The sequence below is a fragment of the Chiloscyllium punctatum genome, chromosome 2 (assembly GCF_047496795.1).
Source record: "Chiloscyllium punctatum isolate Juve2018m chromosome 2, sChiPun1.3, whole genome shotgun sequence".
NCBI lineage: Eukaryota > Metazoa > Chordata > Chondrichthyes > Orectolobiformes > Hemiscylliidae > Chiloscyllium > Chiloscyllium punctatum.
The window spans coordinates 117,506,536-117,531,860 of record NC_092740.1 but is presented as its reverse complement, the minus strand read 5'-3'; the positions used below and the strand labels follow the sequence as shown (position 1 = coordinate 117,531,860).

The following is a 25,325-nucleotide window of genomic DNA, read 5'->3' as shown; positions in this document are numbered from 1 at the left end:
AGTCTGGCTGTTCACTGAAAACAGTCAGTCAATTATGAAGCTGCTGGAACCAAAGAATCAGGTCCATGCTGATCCTCCCACTCTCTGACATCTTTCCTGTAAGATCCTGTGCTGGATTTTACCTTTCGTGCTAAGGGGTGTTTATGAGGATTGTGACAAGTATTTGGAACAGCAACGTTAAGCTGGGATAATCTGCTGGGTTTTCAAATAGGTTAAGTTATTTTACACTCTGTTCTCTTTTGTTTCTATTTCATTCGGTCGCCTTGTAAATAAATTGTTTAAAACCAAGTGGTTTGACCAGCCGCATCACTCCTAGAATATCTGCATTACACATGCTTAACATAACTAGCAAAGTGAGGGTCTGGGCTACTTTCTTGAAATGTTTTGAGGGGGCTTGGCCTGGTTCAAAGCATTATGTTATGTATAATATATACTACAGGTAGTTAGGTTTTTTCAGATATCTCGAAGTTTATAACAACATTAACTGTTCACATGGCTATAATATCAAAGCTATACACACAAAGTTTAGATTATGTGCTTGCTGATGTTACTCTACATTGCACAAACACAACAAAATGGCTGCACTGATTCCATTACACACTGAGAGTGACTGAAGACAAATCAAGTTCTTTTATACTGGAATGTCACAGGTTATGATGTGATGTAAGGACCTTAACGATTAAAGCCTGTATAATCTGGAATCTATGCCATTATATACCAATGGAAAGGCCTGCCTTGCTAAAGTTGCACCCAATGTAACCTGGCCAGATCATCTCAGCCATCACCATTCATACTTGGATCTCTACTTCTGAGCAATGTAGAGAACTCAACCTTGATATTGAATAGTATTACTATTGCTGATTCCCATACTATGAACATCCTGTGGTTTACCATTGACCAGAAATTGAACTGGACAAGACATTAAAATAGCAAGATACAAGATTAGGTTAGGGCATGGGAATTCTGCTGGTGAGTAAATGAACTCTTGACTCCACAGAGCCTGTCTACAATCTACAAGGCACCAGTCAGGAGTGTGATGGAATGCTTCGCACTTACCTGCAATGACACAGTTTCAAAAGCACTCAAGAAGCTTGACACCATCCATTGCTTGAATATTTTTTACTTCCCTTCACCACCGATACAATGTGGCAGCATTTTATACCATCTATAAGATAAATTACATTATAGCAACTCTCCAAGACAGCACTCCCAAACCTGTGACCTCTACTGCTTAGACACCATCATTTATAAGTTCTGCTCCAAGCCTGACTTCATAGAACAGAAAAACAACAACATTCTCTCATCTTGTTATGTCAAAATCCCAGAACTCCCTTCCAAATTGCAGCCTGAGTGCTCTATATATCTAGGACTACAGTGGTTCAATAAGACAGGTTCAGCATTATTGTCTCCAGGGCAATTACACTTGGGCAATGCATATAAACTGAGGTAGCAACATATACACCCCAGGAACAAATAATACAAAAAAGGTTGCAATCCCTTAATATATTTAATGCCTCAAGATACCTATTTTCTTTAACAAGGCAAATACATGATCAAAAGAAGGCAGTGATGCATAGTATCAACAGTGGAATTATGATTCAGGGATGAAGATAAAGGATCCAGGTATGACAATGCTTTCAGTTTAAAAATATTATTTTGTCCTTGGTTTTTTTTAAAGCGAGGTCAGCAAATTATTCCTGACTGACTTTTTCTGTGAAGTCTCTTTGGATGTTGTTCCCTCCTGCCTGCAAGAATCTGTGTTTCAATCTACCTGTTTGCCAATGTTTAAGAACAAAGAACAAAGAAAATTTGCAGCCCAGGAACAGGCCCTTTGGCCCTCCAAGCCTGAGCTGATCCAAATGTATTGTCTAAACCTGTCGGTCAATTCCTAAGTATTTGTATCCCTCTACTCCCCATCTACTCATGCATCTGTCCAGATGCATCTTAAATGAATCTACCATGCCTGCCTCTAACACTTCTGCTGGCAACGCGTTTCCAAGGGCCACCACCCTCTGTATGAAGTACTTGCCACGTGTATTCCCCCTTAAACCTTCCACCTCTCACCTTGAAAGCATGACCTCTCGTTATTGAATCCTTCACCCTGGGAAAAAGCTTGTCCCTATCCACCCTGTCTATACCCTTTATGATTTTGTAAACCTCAATTAGGTCCCCCCTCAACCTCCTTTTTTCTAGTGAAAATAAACCTAACCTCAACCTCTCTTCATAGCTAGCACCTTCCATACCAGGCAACATCCTTGTAAACCTTCTCTGCACCCTCTCCAAAGCATCCACATCCTTTTGGTAATGTGGCGACTAGAACTGTACACAGTATTCTAAATGCAGCCGAACCAATGTCTTGTACAATTTTAACATGACTTGCCAGCTCTTATACTCAATACCCCAACGAAGGCAAGCATACTATATGCCTTCTTGACCACTGTGAAGTTATGGGATGTTATGGATTGGAACAGCTCCTTCTTTAAGTTACTGTATCAGGTCAGTTAAGCATTCCAATACTTAAGTTATTCTAAATTACGTTCTCTTTTGTTTCTAGATAATCCAAGATAGAGGACAGAAACATTTCTGGCTGTAACAGCTGCTCCTTTTTTGAGGTATTTTAGGTGTTGGAGGTGATTTAATCGAATTCCAGGAGCAGCAATTACTGTTTAATATGATGTTGCATTGTTTTGGAACTTTGGGGGAAAAAAATCAAAACAACAGAAGTTTTAAAAGGGAGAGGAATAGACAAAGGAAGCACAGGGTGAGATCAGTGCAGGAGAGAGAGAGAGAGAGAGAGAGAGAGAGAGAGAAAGAAACCCACATTGTTATGACACAGCAGTGAACCTGCGCAGTTACTGCCTTTGCTGTTTGAATTCATGTATCGCTGGACATCGGAGTGTATCTGGGAAAATTAACAACTAATCTTGTGAAATTCACAACTAATCTTGGAGGAACCTGTTTGGGAGAGGTCACAGCACAGAAACAGAGAAGTGAATATTTAAGTGTGGCCTTACAGTTTGCCATAGTGAGCAGAGTGGGTTCTTTCTTGATTATATGCTTTATTGAAATATGTCACTTGATTAATCTTAAAATATAAGCCATAACTATTAATTTAACCTGGAGCAGATTTTGTAAATGGGGTTATTTTCTGGGTATCTAGATTGTGAAGGAGCAAAAATGGCCTTTAATCAAGTGATATGCTCTTGTGGTCAGATGTGGGAGTTTAGGGAGAGTTGATGGGTTACTGAGGATTATATTTGGATGTGAATCATATCAGATCTAATAGATAGATTGGAGAGAAGTTAGAGGCAATGAGGAATTTACAAGAGCAAGGGGATGTGATGGATGGTAGTTATAGGAAGGGGGAAAAGTCGCAGATACAGTCACACAGATGAGTTAACTCCAGGAAAGGTAAGAGAGGTAGGCAGATAGTGAAGGAGTCTTCTGTGGCCATTTGAAACAAGTATGCTGTTTTTGAAACTGTAGGGAGTGATGGATTCTCAGGGGAGCATAGCATGAACAGCCAAGTTTCTGGTATTGAGACTGGCTCTAAAGCAATGAGGGGTACATTGGGTTCCAAGAGATCGAATGTGTTCGGGGACTCTCTCGTCCAAGGTACAGCAGTTTCTGTAGCCAGCAGTGAAAAATCAGAATGGTGTGTTGCCTCCCTGGTGCCAGGATCAAGGATGTCTCAGAGAGGGTGAAGAATGTCCTCAAGGTGGAGAGGGCAAGCAGGCAGTCATTGTCCACATTGGAACCAACAACATAGGAAGGGAAAAGGTTGAGATTCTGAAGGGAGATTACAGAGAATTTTTTTTTAGATTGCCTACAGTGTGGAAACAGGCCATTTGGCCCAACAAGTCCACATCGACCCTCTGAAGAGTAACCCACCCAGACCCATTTCCCTCTGACTAATGTACCTAACACTACGGGCAATTTAGCATGGCTAATTCAGCTAACCTGCATATCTTTGGACAGAAATTTAAAAGGGAGGTCCTCGAGAATAGTAATATCTGAATTACTCCCTGTGCTATGAGCTAGTGAGGGCAGAAATAGGAGGATAGAGCAGATGAATGCATGGCTGAGGACCTGGTGCATGGGAGAAAGATTCACATTTTTGGATCATTGGAAGTTCTTTTGGGTAGAGGAGATCTGTACAAGAAGGACAGATTGCACCTAAATTAGAAGGGAACTAATATACTGGCAGGGAGATACCGTTAGAGCTGTTCGGGAGGATTTAAACCAGTAAGGTGGTAGGGGAGGGGGTGTGTGGTTGTGACCCAGGGAGATAGTGATGAAAGAGATCAATCTGAGACTGGTACAGTTGAGAACAGAAGCAAGTCAAACAGTCAGGACAGGCAGGGACAAAGCAGAGAATGAGATAGGACTGATAAATTAAACTGCATTTATATCAATGCAGGAGGCCTAACAGGGAAGGCAGATGAACTCAGGGCATGGTTAGGAACATGGGATATCACAACAATTACAGAAACATGGCTCAGGGATGGACAGGTCTGGCAGCTTAATGTTCCAGGATACAAATGCTCAGGAATGACAGAAAGGGAGGCAAGAAAGGAGGGGGCATGGCATTTTTGGTAAGACATAGCATTACAGCTGAACTGAGGGAGGATATTCCTGGAAATACATCCAGGGAAGTTATTTGGATGGAACTGAGAAATAAGAAAGGGATGAACACCTTTTCAGGATTGTATTATAAACCTCCTAAAAGTCAGAAGGAAATTGAGAAACAAATTTGTAAAGAGATCTCAGTCATCTGTAAGAATAATAGGATGGTTGTGGTAGGAGATTTTAAATTTCCAAACATAGACATAGATGGAGAGGAATTTGTTAAGTGTGTACAAGAAAATTTTCTAATTCAGTATGTGGATGTGCCTACTAGAGAAGGTTCAAAACTTAACCTACTCTTGGGAAATAAGTAAGGGCAGGTGACTGAGTGTCAGTAGGGGGGCATTTTGGGGCCAGCGACCATAATTCTATTAGTTTTAAAGTAGTGATGGAAAAGGATAGACCAGATCTAAAAGTTGAAGTTCTAAATGGGAGAAAGGCCAAATTTGATCGTATTAGGCAAGAACTTTCAAAAGCTGATTGGGGGCAGATGTTCGCAGGTAAAGGGATGACTGGAAAATGAGAAGCCTTCAGAAATGAGATAACGAGAGTCCAGAGAAAGTATATAGGTTGAAAGAAAAGGGCTGGTAGGTAGAGGAAATGCTGGATGATGAAAGAAGTTGAGGGTTTGGTTAAGAAAACAAAGGAAGCATATGTCAGGTATAGACAAGATAGATCGGGTGAAACCTGAGAAGAGTATAAAATCAGGAGGGCAAAAAGGGGACATGAGATAGCTTTGACAAATGGAGTTAAGGAAAATCCAAAGGGTTTTTACAAATACATGAAGGACAAAAGGGTAACTAGGGAGAGAATAGGGCCCCTCAACTATCAGCAAGGCAGCCTTTGTGTGGAGCTGTAGGAAATGGGGAAGATACTAAATGAGTACTTTGCATCAGTATTTACTGTGGAAAAGTATGTGGAAGATATAGAAAGTAGGGAAATAGACAGTGACATCTTGAAAAATGCCCATATTACAGAGGAAGAAGTGCTGGATGCCTTGAAACTCATAAAAGTGGATAAATCCCTAGGACCTGATCAGGTGTACCCTAGAACTCTGTGGGAACCTAGGGAAGTGATTGCTGGGTCTCTTACTGAGATATTTGTATCATTGATAGTCACAAGTGAGGTACCAGAAAACTGGAGGTTGGCTAACATGATGCCACTGTTTAAGAAAGGTGGTAAGGACAAGCTGTTGCAGGGAATCCTGAGGGACAGAATGTACATGTACTTGGAAAGGCAAGGACTGATTAGGGATAGTCAGCATGGCTTTGTGCGTGGGAAATCATGTCTCACAAACTCGATTGAGTTTTTTGAAGAAGTAACAAAGAGGATTGATGAGTGCAGAGTGGTAGACGTAATCCATATGGACTTCAGTAAGGCTTTTGACAAGGTACCCAATGGAAGACTGGTTAGCAAGGTTAGATCTCATGGAATACAGGGAGAACTAGCCATTTGGATGCAGAACTGGCTCAAAGGGAAAAGACATAGGGTGGTGGTGGAGGGTTGTTATTTTAGACTAGAGGCCTGTGACCAGTGGAGTACCACAAGGATCGGTGCTGGGTCCTCTACTTTCCATCATTATATAAGTGATTTGGATGTGACCATAAGAGGTGCAGTTAGTAAGTTTGCAGATAACACCAAAATTGGAGGTGTAGTGGACAGGGAAGAAGGTTACCTCAGATTTCAACAGGATCTTGATCAGATGGGTCAATGGGCTGAGAAGTGGCAGATGGAGTTTAATTCAAATAAATGCAAGGTGCTGCATTTTGGGAAAGCAAATCTTAGCAGGACTTAAACACTTAGTGGTAAGGTCCTAGGGAGTGTTGCTGAACAAAGTGTGCAGGTTCATAGCTCCTTGAAAGTGTAGTCGCAGGTAGATAGGATAGTGAAGAAGGCGTTTGGTATGCTTTCCTTTATTGGTCAGAGTATTGAGTACAGGAGTTGTGAGGTCATGTTGCAGCTGTACACGACATTGGTTAGGCCACTGCAATTCTGGCCTCCTTCCTTTTGGAAAAATGTTGCGAAACTTGAAAGGGTTCAGAAAAGATTTACAAGGATGTTGCCAGGGTTGGAGGATTTCAGCTATAAGGAAAGGCTGAACAGGGTGGGGCTGTTTTTCCTGGAGCGTCGGAGGGTAAGGGGTGACCTTATGGAGGTTTATAAAATCATGAGGGGCATGGACAGGATAAATAGACAAAATCATTTCCCTGGAATCGGGGAATCCAGAACTGGAGGGCATAGGTTAAGGGTGAGAGGGGAAAGAGAGTGGAACGTCTATAGATTGAGCTGCCAGAAGCAGTGGCAGAAGCTAGTACAATTTGCAACATTTGAAAGGCATCTGGATGGGTATATGAATAGGAAGGGTTTCAAAGGATATGGGCTAGGTGTTGGCTGGTGGGACTAGATTCGGTTGGGATATTTGGTCGGCATGGACAAGTTGAACCAAAGGGTTACCATGCTGTAGTCTCTATGACTCTAGATCTATAATGTTTAAATTAATTCTGTTTTGCTTAAAGCCAAGTGGTTTGACCAGCTGCATCACACCTGGAATATCTACCTCACATCTGTCTTTAAAATAAGAAAAAAGTTCGGGGTCAAGACTGCTTTCTTCAAATATTTTTGAGGGGGTTTTTTCTGGTCCAAATTCAGGGACATGGGTTTCAATCTCACCACAGCAGAACTTATGCAATTTGAATTCAATAAATCAATTTGGAATTAAAGGCAATTCTGACAATGATGGCAAACACCTTCTCAATTTTTATAAAACCCATCTGATTCATGGATGCCCTTTAAAGAAGAAAAATTGGTGCTCCCACCAGGTCTGACCTACATACGATACCGAATCCACAGCAATGTCGTTGATTCTTAACATCATACTGGAATTGCTTCACAATAGGTATATAACCACTACAAAGTCTGATGAAAGGAATAAAGCCAGACATATCACCCAGCATCCACAAAGGCATTGGATACAACAATGACATGTGCAGCTTGATTGACCCTAAAAGGTTCTCCTTACTTAAGATCTTGGGACTTATGTCCAAACTGGGAAAGCTGTCGTAAAGCAATACAGCATGGAAGCAGACCCTTCAGGCAACTCATCCATGCTGACCAGATATCCTAAATAAATCTAGTACCATTTTCCAGCATTTGTCCCATAATCCTGCTAAACTCTTCTTATTCATATACCCTCCAGGTGCCTTTTAAATGTCATAATTGTACCACCCTCCACCACTTCCTCTGGCAGCTCATTCCATATGCACACCAACTTCTGTGTGAAAAAGTTGCCTGTTAGGTCTGTTTTAAATCTTTCCCCTCTCACCTTAAGCCTGTGCCTTCAAAGTTTGGAATCCCCTACCATGGGGAAATGACCTTGGCTATTCGCCCTATGAATGCCCCTAATGTTTTTATAAATCTCTATAAGGTCACCCCTCAGCCTCCGACACTCCAGGGAAAACAGCCCAAGCCTGTTCATCCTCTCCCTATAGCTCAAATCCTCCAACCCTGGCAACACCCTTATCAGTCTTTCCTGAGCTCTTTCAAGTTTCACAATATCCTTTCTATAGCAGGGAGACCAGAATTGAACATAATATTCCAAAAGTGGCCAGTACAGCCACAGCATAACCTCCCAAATCCTATAGTCAATGCAATGACCAATAAAGGCAAACATACCAAATGCGTTTTTCATATCCTGTCTACCTGTGACTCCACTTTTAAGGAACTATGAACCTGCACTCCAAGGTCTCTTTGTTCAGCAATGCATCCCGGGACCTTATTATTAAGTATATAAGTCCCACCCTCATCTGCTTCCCAAAATGCAGCACTTCATATTTATCTAAATTAAAATTTATTTCCCACTCCTTGGCTAATTGGTCCAAGTGATCAAGGGCCCATTGTAGTCCGAGGTAACCTCCTTCACTGTCCACTATTCCCACAGACTAGTCAAGTAGCAGCCTGATATACTCATTCTCACAGATCCAAGCATTACTGTTAAGGTCCTAGATGCCTCCATCAAAATCTCTGCATAAGTCCATGTAACCAACTCCATGTGATAGCAGAGTGTTATATAGTCAGGAAAGTGTTGCTGTTGAAGTCCTCAGCATTGACTCTGGACCCCATGAAGTATTATGCCATCAGGTCAGACAAAGATAAGGATATCTTCTGCTAATTATTAGCTCTTGCTCCCTTTCAGTTGATGAATCAATACTCCTCCATATTGAACAAACCAATTTAATAACCTTCTCTCATAACTGTTAAGTCTATGATGATAGTTTCCACTAATTAACTTATATCTCAATTTGCTTTTGAATTAATTTCTCATAAATCTCTTACCAGAACAACCTTCTCCAAAGTACAGAATTAGTTACCATAGCTACTCGTTCTGGTGTCCATGAATTATAATATTTTAAATAGATGAAATATTTGTCTCTTCCTTAAAGTTGCACCTAACTGTGTGAAAAAATCTACAGAGTTGTTGTGCAAGAAATAAATGAGTTTATCATGAAGCTGTTTGCTCTTTCTGCAGAGAGCTGCTTCTAAGAAAATTGATGCAAACCACTTCAAAAGCAAAGATTTTACTTTGCATAACCATACCTCATTTTCTGTGATAAAATCATCGAACAGCAAGAACACAGAAGGAGGCTATGCAGCACATTGTGTCCATGCAAGAATTCCTCTGCACAAGCAAGTCCTCTATCGCCACATGTTTTATCCCCCGTGGTAAAGAATATGTTCCATTTTTTTTTACTCTTTCCTCTCTTTTGAAGGACTGAATCTATCTTTCTCTTTCATATGCTCAGGTAATACATTGCAAATCCTATCTATCTCTGATATTAAGAAAACTTCAGTTGCTTTAAATTATTTCCTCTGCTTTTCGATGCATCTGCCAACAAAGATAATTTCTCTTTACCTTCTTAGTACAGACCATTCATGATTTTGAACACTTACATCAAATATCCTCTTCAACATTTTTCTCCCCAAAGAGAATGGTTTCACTTCTTCAAGCTAAGTTATTACTACGAGCCCCTTATGTCAAGAATTAGTGCCATCACATACTTATTAAAGTATGGTTACTAATGAGAATCATTTCACATAAATATATCCAGCTCCAGACTGAAAACAAAAAATTCTGCAAATCACAGTGGGTCAAGCAGTATCCATGGAGAGAGAGCAAGCTAATGTTTTGTGTCTCAATGAAGTTTTATCATCAGCTCTGATGAAGAGTCATGTAGACCTGAACTGTAAAATTAGTTTGCTGTCCCTCCAGGGATGCTGCCTAACTCGCCATGATTTCCAGCATTTTTTGTTTTCAGTACAGATTCCAATATCTGCATCAATTTGCTCCTACAATCAGATTCAAATGTGATTTGGTCTGGTAAAGAATATGTTCCATTTTTATTCTGATCACTTTCTTTTGAGGAGAAGACGGGAGAAAAGAAAAAAATTGGTCACCTGATGCATTTGACAGAAAGTTAGTCACTGTTGTAGTGTAGAAAAATGTCGTACACTACCAGGAGACTGAAAGATCTACATTTTGATGTGGGTATGTAATACATAGCAGAATTAATCAATAATCTTTTGATGGCTGCAAACTCCTCGTAAAATTAAAACTTACTTAAAAGAAAATAATGATTTCAGATGACCAAGTTAAGCAATATCACTTTTCAATAAGTAATTTATTTTCAAACCTGGCTTAAAGAACCTTTTGATAGCTGAAGTGCCTCTCCTGAGTGAATAACCATGCACTTAACATTCTAATCAGCTTGATAAAGAAATCAGTCGAGTGCTCTCCTCAACTAACCTTTATTATGATGACAGACTTTTTTTTCTTGTTCAGGAATTGAAGAGGTAATTTAATCCGACCTTTAAAAAGTAACCATGAGTAAATGTGTTATATTGCTTAAGCATTGCTTTGGGATGATTAAGTCCTCTAGATGACATTCCAGAAGATTTAGTTAATCATTTGGTTATTATAATAAAATTATCATTATAATTAAAGTATTGAGGGGGTACTGCAACTGTCAAAGGTGGTTTGTTTTAGATGAGATGTTACACTAAGGCCCCATCTACCTATTCAAATGAATATGAAAAGTCTAATGGCACCATTTTGAAGAAAACTGAGGGAGATGTCCTCAGTGTTCTGGTCAATATTCATCCGTCAATCAACATGACAAAGACAAATTATCTGACCTTTATCACAATCATGTTTGTGGTAGTTTGTTGTGTCCAAAATTAGCTGAAGCATTTTCTCCATTAAAAGTGTGACGACACTAACACTGTGAAATATTTCAAAAGCTGTAAATGGCGTTCAGACTTTTGGCAGTTGGAGAAAGCACTATGGAAGTGTATGCCTTTTTTTTAGTCTCGACACCTCCCGCCTTTCAACCTCCTGACATTATCAATGGCCTAGTTTTAGTGTGCTATTTAAAGGAGAACAGGTAGTACAGAAGCAGAGGTAAAAGGAGAAAAATCTAGACTTCATGGTCCAATAGTTGAATGTGCAGCCACCAAGACAAGGTCTAAGGAAGTTGAGGGTGCACAAGGAATTATAATTGGAACATAGAATCATTGGGTTTAGGAGAAGCGTCAGGCCAGTTAGCATGAAAAAATCAATTTTGCTTAATGTAAGGATTAACCTACCTTCACACAACAGATTTGTCTCATGAATTACAACAGTAAAAATACACGCAATCCAACAGTTACAGTTAAAAATACCATAAACACTTTGCACCTGATCAGAATGATCTTGATTCCTTCAGAGAGGTCCTCCAGTAGTCATTACATGTGTTTTAGGATTTCAAAAACTCTACATCACCACACAATATTAGCGTTGAGAATGATATACAAATTTCCTACAGTTTTCACAGTAGGAGGCAGATGACAATTGTTTCCTTTCCAAAACAAAAATGGCCAATACTTTGCAAGCCAATTGTCGTCATTTAGAGATGAAAATCTGTCCAAAGAGGACCTACCTCAGTTTCAAGTTCTCATTGATGTACATGGCTCATGATGGGAATTGAATTGAATTTTGGAAATAGTTTCCCAATCTCCCATTGCACTGGATATGATTGAACCATGACAATTGCCAAGACAATCAGACTATTTCTTTTGTTGCCATCAAATGGCATTTCTTATATTTTCAATATCTGCTTTCTTCCTGCCCTGCCACTAAAACTTACTCCAGACATTGCAATAACTATATAGATCTCAAAAGCCTAAGATATTACATTTCCTTACTGATTCCAGTCCTTGTGCCTGTAGTTCACTACTCTTGTCTTTTCATAATATTCTATTTTTGCAAATTCAACTTTCGCATTATTCTAGCTTCTGAGACATCTTCTTGTAATCTGAAAAAAAGCAAGCTTGACAGATCAAACAATCTTTTTTATATTAGTGTCTTAAACTCTTATTCAAATTGCTTTTCAAGCTGATAATCATAATTGAAAAAAATACAGAATACACAATAATCAGTGCATATCCTGAACAAATGTGAAAGTATAAATTCCACATCAAAAACAATCCAGTGGAAGCAATAAATAATTCATTCATTTTATTGTCTCTGCCTTGCTTTCAACATTGTTGTTCTATCACAATTTGAATTATATCACTGGTTAAGTTGCTGAATTGTGGGAAAACTATAATTTAGTTTACTCATGGGAAAGTATATGAGTAATTGAATTTTTCTACTTTAAAACATGAGACCATGAGTTAGACATTCTTCCTTGTGCAATGTAAAAACTGCATCTTTTATTAATTTTTTTTTGTATTTTCAATTGTGGGCTGAAATTTGGAAAGGATTGTTTTAAAAAAAGGATTATTGCACTTTTAAAAAGGAAGTTACGAAAAGTCATTGGAAGTGGTATATATTCCATTGCTTTGTTCAAGCCTTGATCCATTTATATAGTTAAATCAGATAAATTTTGTGAACTTTAACAAAATCCTTAACTTTTGTGACAATTCCAGGAATAGTGGGGTTTGACTTCCTGCACACTAACCCAGTAAGGCTTGACAACAAAAGGGGTGATAAAGAAAGACTTGAATACATATAGCATCTTCTAAACTATAGGACATTAAAAAAGCTTTTTCCTGGCTAAGGAAATTCTTTTGAAGTGTTCATACTTGCGCACATCAAGCTTCCACAATCAGCAATTTAGTAATTATTAGATAATGCATATTTTGTGATGGTTTTGGGATAAATAAAACGAAGATGTTTACTTTGAAATAGTAACAATGGATTGCTCGGTTCCAGCTGAGAAGTCAGATGCAGCATCAGTTTAACATCTCATCCAAAGACAGCACTTTTAACACTTCTGTTGTTCTGCACCATGGTAGATTTCAGAACTGAAAGTGGGATTGAATTGTTCTGCCACAGAAAGAAACATGTTTCTAACTTATCCTTAGCTTAAACCTCTGTGAGCAGATTGTTAATTTTAAATCTCTGTCCATTTGCTTTCCATTGAAATAAAACTAAGAACTGTGAGTGCTGGAGGTGTGAAAGAGAAACGGAAATTGCTGAAGGATGTCAGAACTTTTGACGAAGAGTTTTAAAACATTAATTTTGCTTTCTCTCCACAGATGCTGCCAGATCTGCTGAGTTTCTCCAGCAATTTCTGTTTTAGTTTTTCTTTCCATTGGATTCAACTGAGGTAAAACTTGAGAGAGATGTAAAACAATCCCTCAATCATTATCATCCATTTTGTACTATCTTAGGAAATTAAGAGCTACCTACGTTTGTGCACATCAGTTTATGCAGTGAAACTGGTTACCATTCTGCAGCTGAAGAGTTTGAAATATCTTGACATTCAATTGTGAAGAATGAAATTCATCTTATTTTATTTTAATATTTATCTAGCCAGTGAAAATCTGTTGGTTCTATTCTGAATTTTGGAGCAAGATCAAAACCAAGGGAAAATATTCATTGCATTTCTGCATTGGTTTACTTTTTTTTTTATTTTTTTATTTTTTTTTAATTCAATTTCCACCACCAGGAAGATATGAAAAACACCCAAGTGGCCAGTGACAAGCACTGCCCTTCAAACCACAGGGCAATGCTGTGTGAGCAAAACAGTGAAGGGGAGGGTAGGGACTAAATCAAAATAGAGTTGGAGGGAGAAATGACGCACTCCACTCCCTGCGGCGTGCATTGGTTTATATGAGATTATGATTTTGATTCACCATGTTTGCTGCAAATTAGTTTACTTTGAAGTTTATGAGAGGCAAACCAGTAAGCATGGATGTAGAAGGAAAATGTTATATTGATAGTCACAACTAGATTTGGCTGTCAATTATGAGTTTGTCACCAATCCTTTCTGCATTCTACCTGGTTACCATTCTCTTGGGTAGTTTAGAAACAAACTACATGATGATTTGATTTATTCAGCTTTCCAATTCTAAAGACATTGAATTTTGAAGTTGTTTTGCTTTAGCAGCTAATATTGTGCTTCAAAGCACTGGACATTTCTGAAAGGTCTAGGCTTAAGCATTGAAGGAATTGTTTTTGTTTTCTAACCCATCCTCCTATACAGAGCTTTAGGATACTTTTCAGTCAGTCTAATAGGCCTTTGAGAAAGGAATACTACATACATGAAGAACTTCAATAATTATGGATCACTAAGACAATAGAGTTATCAGTGATCCTTTGTTACATTATAACCAGAAAAAAAGAGACAGAGGAGATGAGATGCAGGACATTAGCTTCTTTGGCAGCCTTCGTTGGCAATGCATTCTAATATCTGTCTTTGAGATAGAAATGCAATCTGGTAGCATTGTGCTTCCCGGCTTGTCGTGGTCAAGTGGCACTGACTGAGAGTTGTCATCCTGCAAGCAGTCCGAATAAATGAAAAACAGGCCAGACATGTTGTCTTGACAGCTTGAAACATGATGTCAGAGTGGAACCGAGATTAAGTCTTGAAGAGCTGTAAAAATAGAGGAAAATGTTCAGAGTTATGAAAGTTGCCGCAAACAACTCAAAAATCCTGAAAACGAACAACAAAGAAATTCTGGGTTAGACAATGGCTTCGGGCCTTGGATAGAGGTGAAGGAGGAGGTGTGGGCACAGGTTTTCCAGTTCCTGCGGTGGCAGGGGAAAGTGCCAGGATTGGAGGGTGGGTTGTAGGGGGGCGTGGACCTGACCAGGTAGTCACGGAGGGAACGGTCTTTGCGGAAGGCGGAAAAGGGGTGGGGAGGGAAATATATCCCTGGTGGTGGGGTCTGTTTGGAGGGGGCGGAAATCTCACCTCTATCCAAGGCCCTAAAGGAGCCTTCCACATCCATCAACATTTTATTTGCACATCCACTAATATCATTTATTATATCCGTTGCTCCCGATGCGGTCTCCTCTACATTGGGGAGACTGGGCGCCTCCTAGCAGAGCGCTTTAGGGAACATCTCCGGGACACCCACTCAATCAACCACACCACCCCGTGGCCCAACATTTCAACTCCCCTTCCCACTCTGCCGAGGACATGGAGGTCCTGGGCCTCCTTCACCACCGCTCCCTCACCACCAGACACCTGGAGGAAGAACGCCTCATCTTCCGCCTCGGAACACTTCAACCCCAGGGCATCAATGTGGACTTCAACAGTTTCCTCATTTCCCCTTCCTCCACCTCACCCTAGGTCTAAACTTCCAGCTCAGCACTGTCCCCATGACTTGTCCGGACTTGTCCTACCTGCCTATCTCCTTTTCCACCTATCCACTCCACCCTCTCCTCCCTGACCTATCACCTTCATCCCCTCCCCACTCACCCATTATACTCTATGCTACTTTCTCCCCACCCCCATCTCTCCATGCTTCAGGCTCACTGCCTTTATTCCTGATGAAGGGCTTTTGCCTGAAACGTCGATTTCGAAGCTACTTGGATGCTGCCTGAACTGCTGTGCTCTTCCAGCACCACTAATCCAGAATCTGGTTTCCAGCATCTGCAGTAATTGTTTTTACCTCGTTGATTTACACTGATGTGGACAAACTGACTTCAATGGCTGTAATGGCATTTCTGACATTTTGACGTGCAACAGTGTCCCACACTTCACAAGTAATGTTAAGCCACTTCATTAATGACTGGGAAATCCAATACCATATATCATCTCCACACTCCAAAATGGAAAGATGAGTTTAGCAGTGAAAATTGACAAAAGAATCACCAATCAGTCAAGCAAATGGACATATACAATCAAACCTTGAGTGGAGAAACTCAACTATGAAGGCATATGGCACAGTCTGGTACAAAGACTAATGTTACTGGAGTGATTGGAATGAGGTTCAGGTGGATCTCATTGACTGTGAGATCTCTGATTGGAGTCATTATCCTGGGTCAATCAGGGTGCCTTGGCTGTCAGGGAACAGGAGATTCAGACAGCCTCCTTAATATTGGGACTGGCTGTCAGCTGTCTGGTCAGAACCCATATACTGTGCACATGTAATAAAGGGTGACTTGGTGACAGGATAACAACCTCTGTGATGTTACTTCAGTCATGCTGCATACAAATTACTCTTCTAGTACTTCCAAGTCCCTGTCTGCAAAGTGGGATGCCAATTTTCCCTTATCTGCCATTACCTGAACTATGCAGGACTGCTCTGTGCTACCATCATTTAATTTGCTGTACCATTTCATTTTACATATGGAACCAGCATCACAGCTTCCAGAATATCCCAGCAGTAGCAGATACTTCCTGCTCTGACAATGGGAGAATCTGACCAGCAGTGAATGGGCAGGACACCATAGGAGCATGTTACCTAGTTAATAAAGTGATTTTGAGAAGATATTTTCATTTCTGTTTTTCAGCAGCAGCAGCAACTCGAAGGGTGGGAGCTTGCACCAGGGACCTGCTGGGAGAGGTGAGCAAACCAGCAGGGATGGCAGTACAGGGAGAGCAATGTTCTTCCTGCATGATGTTTGAGGTGAGGGACGCCATTAGTGTCCCATCCAAGTACATCTGCAGGAAGTGCACCCAACTCTCACTCCTCCAAGACGGTGTTAGGGAACTGTAGTGGGAGCTGGATAAACTTCAGATCATTCGGGAGGCAGAGGTTGTGATAGATGAGAGTTACAGGGAAGTAGTCATTCCTAGGCATGAAGAAAGCTGGGTGACTGTTCGAAGGGGGAAAAGACAGTCAGTGGAGGGATCCCCTGTGGTCGTTCTCCTGAAAAACATGCATACTGTTTTGGATACTGTTGAGGGGGACAACTTACCAGGGGTTTGCAGTGGGGCCCAGATCTCTGGCACAGAGCCTGTCCCTGTTGCACAGAAGGGAAGGAGGGAAAGAAGGACAGTGTCAGTCATTGGAGACTCGATAGTTAGAGGCTCAGATAGAAGGTTTGAAGGGAACAAACTAGACTCGCAGCTGGTGTGTTGCCTCCCAGGTGCCAGGGTCCATGATGTCTCAGATCGTATCTTTGTGGTCCTGAATGGAGAGGGTGACCAGCCTCAAGTCATTGTCCATGCAAGTACCAACGACATTGGTAGAAAGAGGGATAGGGATGTAAGGCAGGATTTCAGGGAGCTAGGGTAGAAGCTGAGTGTTAGAACAAACAGAATTGTTATCTCTGGTTTGTTGCCTGTGCTATGTGATAGCGAGGCAAGGAATAGGGAGAGATATCAGCTGAATACGTGGCTGAAAGGATGGTGCTGGAGGGAGGGTTTCAGGTTCTTGGAAAATTGGGGCTCATTCTGGGGAAGGTGGGACTTGTACAAATAGGATGGTCTTCTTCACTTGAACCAGATTTGTACTAATATCCTGGGTGGGAAATTTGCTGGTACTATTCGGGTTTAAACTAGCTCAGCAGGGGGATGGGAACCGGAGGTGTAGTTGCAGTGCACAAGAGGATGACAGTAGGAAGGACAGGGACAGGATTTCAGGATCACAGGAATGCGCCAGCAGACAGCAAAATGGTTTCAAGTATGTCTACTTCAATGCCAATAGTATCTGAAATAAAGTAGGTGAAATGCAGGGGATGCAGACAATGGAAATGTGGAGCTGGTTTAAGGAACAGATATTGCGTGTCCTTGATAGGTATGACCCTGTCACGGGGGGAGAAAGTGATAAGGTAAGGGAACTGTGGTTTACAACAGAAATTGCATCTCTTGTTACGAAGAAGAAGGAGGCTTATGTGTTACTGAGGCAAGATGGTTCAGATGAAGCGATGGAAAGTTCCAGATCAGCTAGGAATGATTTAAAGAGAGAGTTAAGAAGAGCAAAGAGAGGACACAAGCAGTCTTTAGCAAATAGAATAAAGGAGAACCCTATAGCTTTCTATAGGTATGTGAGGAATAAAAGGATGATTATGGTAGGAATAGGGCCAATCAAAGACAGAAGTGGGAAGTTGAGTGTGGACCCTGTGGAGATCGGAGAGGTGCTAAGTGAACATTTCTCATCGGTTTTCACTCAGGAAAAGGAGAATGTTGTAGAGGAGAAGAATGAGGCACGAGATATTAGACTAGATAGGATCAAGGTTAGTTACAAACACGTGTTATCAATTCTAAAAGGAGTGAAAGTAGACAAGTCCCCTGGTCTGGATGGGATTTATCCGAGGATTCTCTGGGAAGCTAGGGAGGAGATAGCAGAGCCTTTGTCTTTGATATTTGAGTCGTCATTGACTACAGGTTTGGTACCAGAGGACTGGAGGATTGCAAACGTTGTGCCCTTGTTCAAGAAGGGCAGTAGAGATGACCCAGGTAATTATAGAGCAGTGAGCCTTAGTTCTGTTGTAGGAAAGGTTTTAGAAAGGATTATAAGAGATAAGAGTTATCATCACCCAGCAAACAACAATTTGATTTCAAATAGTCAACATGGTTTCACCAAGGGCAGGTCGTGTCTCACAAACCTTCTTGAGTTTTTTGAGAAGGTGACCAAGCATGTAGATGAGGGTAGGGAAGTTGACATGGTATACATGGACTTCAGTAAAGCCTTTGATAAGGTTCCACATGGTAGGCTGTTGGAGAAAATGCAGAGGCATGGGATTGAGGGTGATTTAGCAGTTTGGATTAGAAACTGGCTTTCTGAAAGAAGGCAGTTAGTGGTCTTTGATGGAAAGTATTCAGCCTGGAGTCCGGTTACTAGTGGTGTGCCACAAGGATCTATTTTGGGACCACTGATGTTTGTCATTTTTATAAATGACTTAGACGCAGGCATAGGTGGATGGATTAGTAAATTTGCAGATGACACTAAAGTCAGTAGCTTCATGGACAGTGTGGAAGAATGTTATAGGTTGCAGGGGGACTTGGATAAACTGCAGAATTGGGCCGAGAGGTGGCAAATGGAGTTCAATGCATCTCAATGTGAGGTGATGCACTTTGGGAAGAATAACAGGTAGGCAGAGTACTGGGTCAATGGAAAGATTCTTGGTAGTGTAGATGGGCAGAGGTTCTTGGAGTCCATGTACATAGATCCCTGAAAGTTGCCACCCAGGTTGATAGTGCTGTAAAGCTGGCATACAGTGTGTTAGGTTTCATTCGTAGAGGGATTGAGTTCTGGAGCTGCAATATCATGCTGTAACTATACAAAACGCTAGTGCAGCCACACTTGGAATATTGCGTACAGTTCTGGTCCCTATATTTCGGGAAGGATGTGGGAGCATTGGAAAAGGTGCAGAGGAGATTTACCAGGATGTTGCCTGGTCTGGAGGGAACGTCTTATGAGGAAAGGCTGAGAGACTTGAACCTGTTCTCATTGGCAAGAAGAAGGCTAAGAGGGGATTTGATAGAGACATACAAGATGATCAGAGGATTAGATAAGGTAGACAGTGAAAGTCTTTTTCCTAGGATGATGATTTTAGCGTGTACGAGGGGGCATAACTACAAATTGAGGAGTGATAGATTTAAGACAGACGTCAGAGGCAGGTTCTTTACGCAGAGAGTGGTAAGGGCATGGAATGCACTACCTGTTAATGTAGTCAATTCAGCCACATTAGGGAGATTTAAACAATCCTTAGATAAGCACATGGATGATTTTGGGATAGTGTAGGGGGATGACCTGAGAATAGTTCACAGGTCAGTGCAACATCGAGGGCTGAAGGGCCTGTTCTGCGCTGTATTGTTCTATGTTCTATGTTCTAAAATTCACCAGGCCTCATGGAGAGAAATTATCCATGAAATGCGATGAAAATAACACCTAAGTAATTTCTGGTAAAATTTGCCCAATTGTGTATAAAGCACATGCATGGTCTGATGAGAATAACCAACTGAAACTGCATGAGAAGAGGCACCTGTGATGCTGGTGCCATATGTAAAAGGAAATGGTACATCAAATGAAATGCTAGTAGCCCAGAGCAACCCTGTATAGTTCGGGTAATGGCAGATAAGGGATTATAGATGTTTTGTAACACAAATTTACATAATAGCGCATAATTTCTTTTTGACTTTTGAATGAAAAGCGAGATTTTGGGATAGAAATACTTACTGTTACAATATGACTTCTGGGATACTGATTGACCTGTAGAATGAGTCACTAACAGTGTAATACCATATTGCAGCCAACTTCAATTAAGTCACAGGACAGGCTAGCCGTGTTGGCTCAGGAGCTCAAGAAAAACCCATACTGTTGCCAAGCAGAACACGGTCAACATGATAAGACCACTATTTGCAAGTTCCTGTCCAAGTCCAGACTATCTTTGTACACTGAATTCCTGGTTTCACTGAACTTATACTTGGCTTGAAATTAAAATTCCAGACAATATATGGATTACAGAGACATCCTTCCATTTATATAGTATTTTCAATGACCACCACACATCACAAAATGCTCTACATCCCCAATTAAGTACCACTTAATTCTAAGGAACTTCTGTAATGTAGCAGATGCAGTCATCAATGTATACTCAGCAAACTCCCACAAGCATAATGTGATAATAAACAACTATTCTATTCTTGTGGTAATGGGATAAATATTTGCCACAGATAACTCTTCCGCTCTTCTTCAAAATAGTTCCAGGAAATTTATAACATCCCCTAAAAGGACAGAGCGGTCCATGATTTAAAGTTATACCCAAAAGAAGGCACCTCCCTCAAAAGCAATTCATTTTGGAATAGGACTTATATTTGAACCCTGTGATTCTAAGGTGAATTTGACAAAACATAAAAATGAAAATAAAAGTTGACATAATACATAGCCTAAAAATTTGGTCAAAATATGTTTTTCTCACAACACCAGGTTATAGTCCAACAGGTTTAATTGGGAGCACACCAGCTTTCGGAGTGACCCTCCTTCATCAGGTGATAGTGGAGGGCTCAATTGTAACACAGAATTTATAGCAAAAATTTACAGTGTGATGTAACTGAAATTATACATTGAAAAATTGATTGTCTGTTAAGCCTTTCATCTGTTAGAATACAGTGATAGTTTCACTTCTTTCATGTGTAAATCACAAAACCTTTTTTTTAAAAGTTGCATTCTCGGGTTAGCTGTTAACAATGGTGATAGCTAGACAATATGTTGAAGGTGTTAGCCTCCTGTGTTCTCTGTCTATGCCATGTTGTTTAGATTGATTCTAATCTAAAAAGTGAGATAACAGAGTTTTACATAAATTCATGCAGTTTTTGAGTTCAGAGTTCTACGTGAATGCATGCAGCTTTTGAGCAAAGTACAATGTAACTCTGCAATTTCAAATTCACCACACAAAATATATGTGTGCATATGGGTCTTTGTCTCTCTGTCTGTGTGTGTGTCTGTCTGGGGTGTGGGTTGTGAGTGTGAGAAAGTGTGTGTGTGTGTGTGTGTGTGTGTGTGTGTGCGTGTGTGTGTAGTGAGTGAAGAGTGTCTTCAGTCTGTGTGGGTGTGCATGCATGAGTGTGGGAGTGTGTGTGTCTATAAGGGTGCGTGTGGGTGTCTGTGTGCGTGTCTGTGTGTACCTGTGTCCATGTGTCTGCTGCCTGTCCCGAAGTCCACCTTGGAGGATGGTCACCCAAAGGTCCGAGGCTGAATGTCTTGGACCACTGAAGTGTTCCCCAACTGGGAGGGAACCCTCCTGTCTGTTGATTGTTGTGCGGTGCCCATTCATCCGTTGTCATAGCCTTTGCTCGGTTTCCCCAATGTACCATGCCTCCGGGCATCCTTGCCTGCACATGGTGTGCTTCCAATTAAACCTGTTGGACTATAACCTGGTGTTGTGTGATTTTTAACTTTGTACACTCCAGTCCAACACCGGCATCTCCAAATTATGTTTTTCTCAACTGGCACAGACTGATGTCATGCCTCTTGATTTTTTATTCAAATGAAACCCTCAAATAAAATCTGATTTTTTGAAATGAGGCCAATGGAACACAATTTTTGTATATTATAATGACATTGTCAGATTTGAATCTTTGTCTTTTTTAATCATGCATGTAATGATGTCCCAAATCACTCCCTACTCCTTACAGTAACAATATTTGTGGCAATGGCTGTGTTGCCAAGTTAGAGAGCAAGATGCTTATTTTAGTTTTATCCTCCACACTACATTCACCTCATTGTCATCCTTCATAGATTTGTCATCAGACACTTTATTTTGCTTAATGATTCACTGGACTATCACATTGCATTCGATAGATATCACATCGAAAGGACTACATCTTCATAAAGAAAATTAGACTTAATACAAATAATTTGGGGATTTTTTGAAGAAAAACACATTCGAATCATCCAAAAAGTTTCTGCAAATACATATTACACTTTCAGAAAGTATTTGATGTTGTCTGCAAGTGAGGCATAAGGGATCTTTCTTGCTGAGTTCCAGAGAAGAGGACATGACCAGAAAAGTGAACAATAAGCTAGTCACATCAATTAAGACATATTTGGAAACTGAATGTTAAAACTTTGCCCAGCTTGAAAGGTTGGCGTTTGAAACTGGAATCCCATTATTTGACTGCAGAATATCACATAGCACAAGCCAATGCTTGGAAGAATGCACTGATAATCAAGCTTCATATTCCTCAAGCCATGGTAAATGTATCTGAATCCAATGAAATCATAGAAATCAATTTAGCTGACTAACTGTAATTTGGAACCAAAAGTAAGCCATGCTAGGTTTCTTCATGAGCAGGAAAAGTAACTACTTACTATGAACACTTGGTACTTCAACAAACTGAAAAAAAAAGATGGATTACTAATTACTCAAGTACCACTATTAAACTTAATCTATACCTTGTTTGTCCCAAATATATACTAATGCACAAATAACAAGTAAGGCAGTCAGGTTAAGACAAATGCCGTGGGTAGTGAAAAATCTATAGTCAGTGGAAACACACTTCCAGATCACTAGTCTGGACCACAAGCACAAAATAAGTTGTTCTCAGTATGTTGACTTTTATTGTTAATAATACAATGTTGCCTGCAAAACTGTAGACAATCTTTAATTCACTTGCAATTTGGCTGGATCCAGTGTCTTGCATTTTCTTTTGTCTAAGAGTGCTTTTATAAGTGTCTCTGAATGTAGTTTTTCCTACTTTTTTGACAGAGACTGGGAGACAGCATTCAACAAAAGCAGGAACAGAAAGATATTGCTGTAACTGGCTCTTTGAAGTTTTTAATTACATTCCACCCACAGGGTCCATTTTAAGTTTTACCAGACCAGTCAAAAAGCAGTTACTGAGCTGAGATCTCCTGACCTTACAACATATGGTGCCAATTTGCCTTGACTCACTGTATCAAAAATGTAATGATATCTCACATTGATCAACTTTTTTTTTCAAGTTGCAAACTGACTCCTTGTACAATGAAACAAGTATTCTATCTTCTCATTCCTTGGTCCTCAGACCAAAATAAAAGGATGTCATCTTTACACACAAAAGGAAATAAAAGTTCTGCAGATTGCAATCCATTGCACTCCAATACAAACTTATCCAGACAAAACTGGGAAATGTTCCTCAAAACTGTCTGATGAGCTTGTCTTCTCATTACACAAGATGCAAGATCAAAAACACCCATTCAAGATATGACAACACATGTTTCCATCTAATACCCTGGGAGGGGAATGAGGGGAATAAATTTTAAAAATATATATGCCTTTAGTTATCTCTTGATTTGAGTTGATGTAAACTCTGGCCCATGCATTTCTGCTAAGGGTCTTCATGTGACTGATCAGGCAAATTTTTGACTACACAAAAAACAATCAAACTGCAGATGCTGGAAATCTGAGACAAAAACAGAAATCGCTAGAAAACCTTATGAGATCTGGTACATTCGTGGAAAGAAAGCAGACTCAACATTTTGCATCCAGTGATCCTTCTGGAAGAAAGACACCTGAACCTAAAACATTGACTATATTTTCTCTCTGCAGTTATTGCCAGACCTGACATTTCTTGACTAATAGGTATTTGGACTCATGAGGTCAATGTCCGATCAGGTAGTGGGATTGGATGTGCAGAATTCTCTTCCTTTACTTTCCTGCCTTCTTTATTGTGCAGTCTGTATTACCACAAAGACGTTGTGACTCAAAGCTGGGTGAATCTACTTGGACAAGTTATCCATTCAACCCCTCCTCACTTGATGATGACATGAAATAATGAAGGAAAATGGCACGCAAAATTAATTATTCCCGTCCTCCAATGGACACAACTATCACATGCTATGAGATCCAAGGAGGAGTCAGCTGTGGGTTTACAAAGGGACAGAATCAGAAAGATTGCATTATGACAAAATCAGGACTTATGTAAATGTTTTCAGTAATTTTGAAAGTGATAGGCATGAGGTAGAATTGAGTGGAAATCCAAAAGCAATATATTTGATTTGATTTAAGCTGCATTGTCATGTGTACTCAAGTACAGAAGTACAGGAGAACAGTGAAAAGTGTATAATGTCACCATACACAGCACCATCCTTGGTATGAAGCTAACTAGGTATAAAACTTAGGTAATAGTGGTAACAAATAAACAAAGTTAAAAGTAAAGCATCATCATTGTTCTCAGTATAAGTAGAAAACTAAAGAAATAAAGTTAAATGTTAGCATTACAATCCTTTGTAGTATTAAGTGGAAAAATAATGGAATAAAGATCAAAGTTCAACAGTCTTTCTTAAATGAACTCCTTGCCAGGGCTCAATCTCCTCTGCTTTGGCCAGCCCTCTGGGAAGCCTTGGATTTCCAGCTCTCGACACCACAGATGCTGGGGGACCTCCTCATTGACACTTTGTACCTACTCTGACCACGTTAAGCTCAGGCCCACAGACACTTCCATGCTCCAGATCACAAGCCAACACTGCTCAGGAGCCATGGCCGCTGCTACACTTCCCGTGAAGCCATCGCCATTGCTGCCTCTTCCCAGAACTCCAGAAGGCGAATACAAAAACGACTAGCAGGAGACAGGAGACAAAAAAAAATCCAGCAGGACTGGAGTAGATAGGCTTACAGTGCCGGTGCCGCCATCTTGAATTGCTTGCTTGCTCTCTCTCCTCCGTGCTGCCAGGTTCCCTCACTCTCACTGCCACTGCCTTAAAAGGCCTTAAAAAGGAAGGAGAACAAAAGTGAAAGGAAAAATAAAAGAGAAAAATGAAAACAAAGAAAGCAGATGGAGGTAGACAAGCCCCAGACCAGAAGCTCAAAGGCAGTGCTGCTAACACATTGCCATCATCTTGTACATTCAATAGAACTATAAAGTACCATTGCAGCTATAATTTAAAATTGGCAATAATAATGATAAACAAACATTAACATGAGTCAGATCATTAATTTAGTCTAGTTGTCGACTGATTCATTTAAAACATACTGAGCATTTTCCAGCTCTACAGTCAGC

At 40.4% G+C, this 25,325-nt stretch overlaps 1 long non-coding RNA gene across 1 annotated transcript in view; it reads right to left on the bottom strand.

Moving 5' to 3' along the window:
* Positions 1-13,704: 13,704 nt before the first annotated feature.
* The window catches only part of LOC140493482 (uncharacterized), a 96,924-nt gene continuing 85,303 nt past the window's right edge, over positions 13,705-25,325 (bottom strand). The window contains exon 3 of the long non-coding RNA XR_011963689.1: positions 13,705-14,540. This is a non-coding gene — a long non-coding RNA (uncharacterized lncRNA). The remainder of the gene's footprint in view (positions 14,541-25,325) is intronic.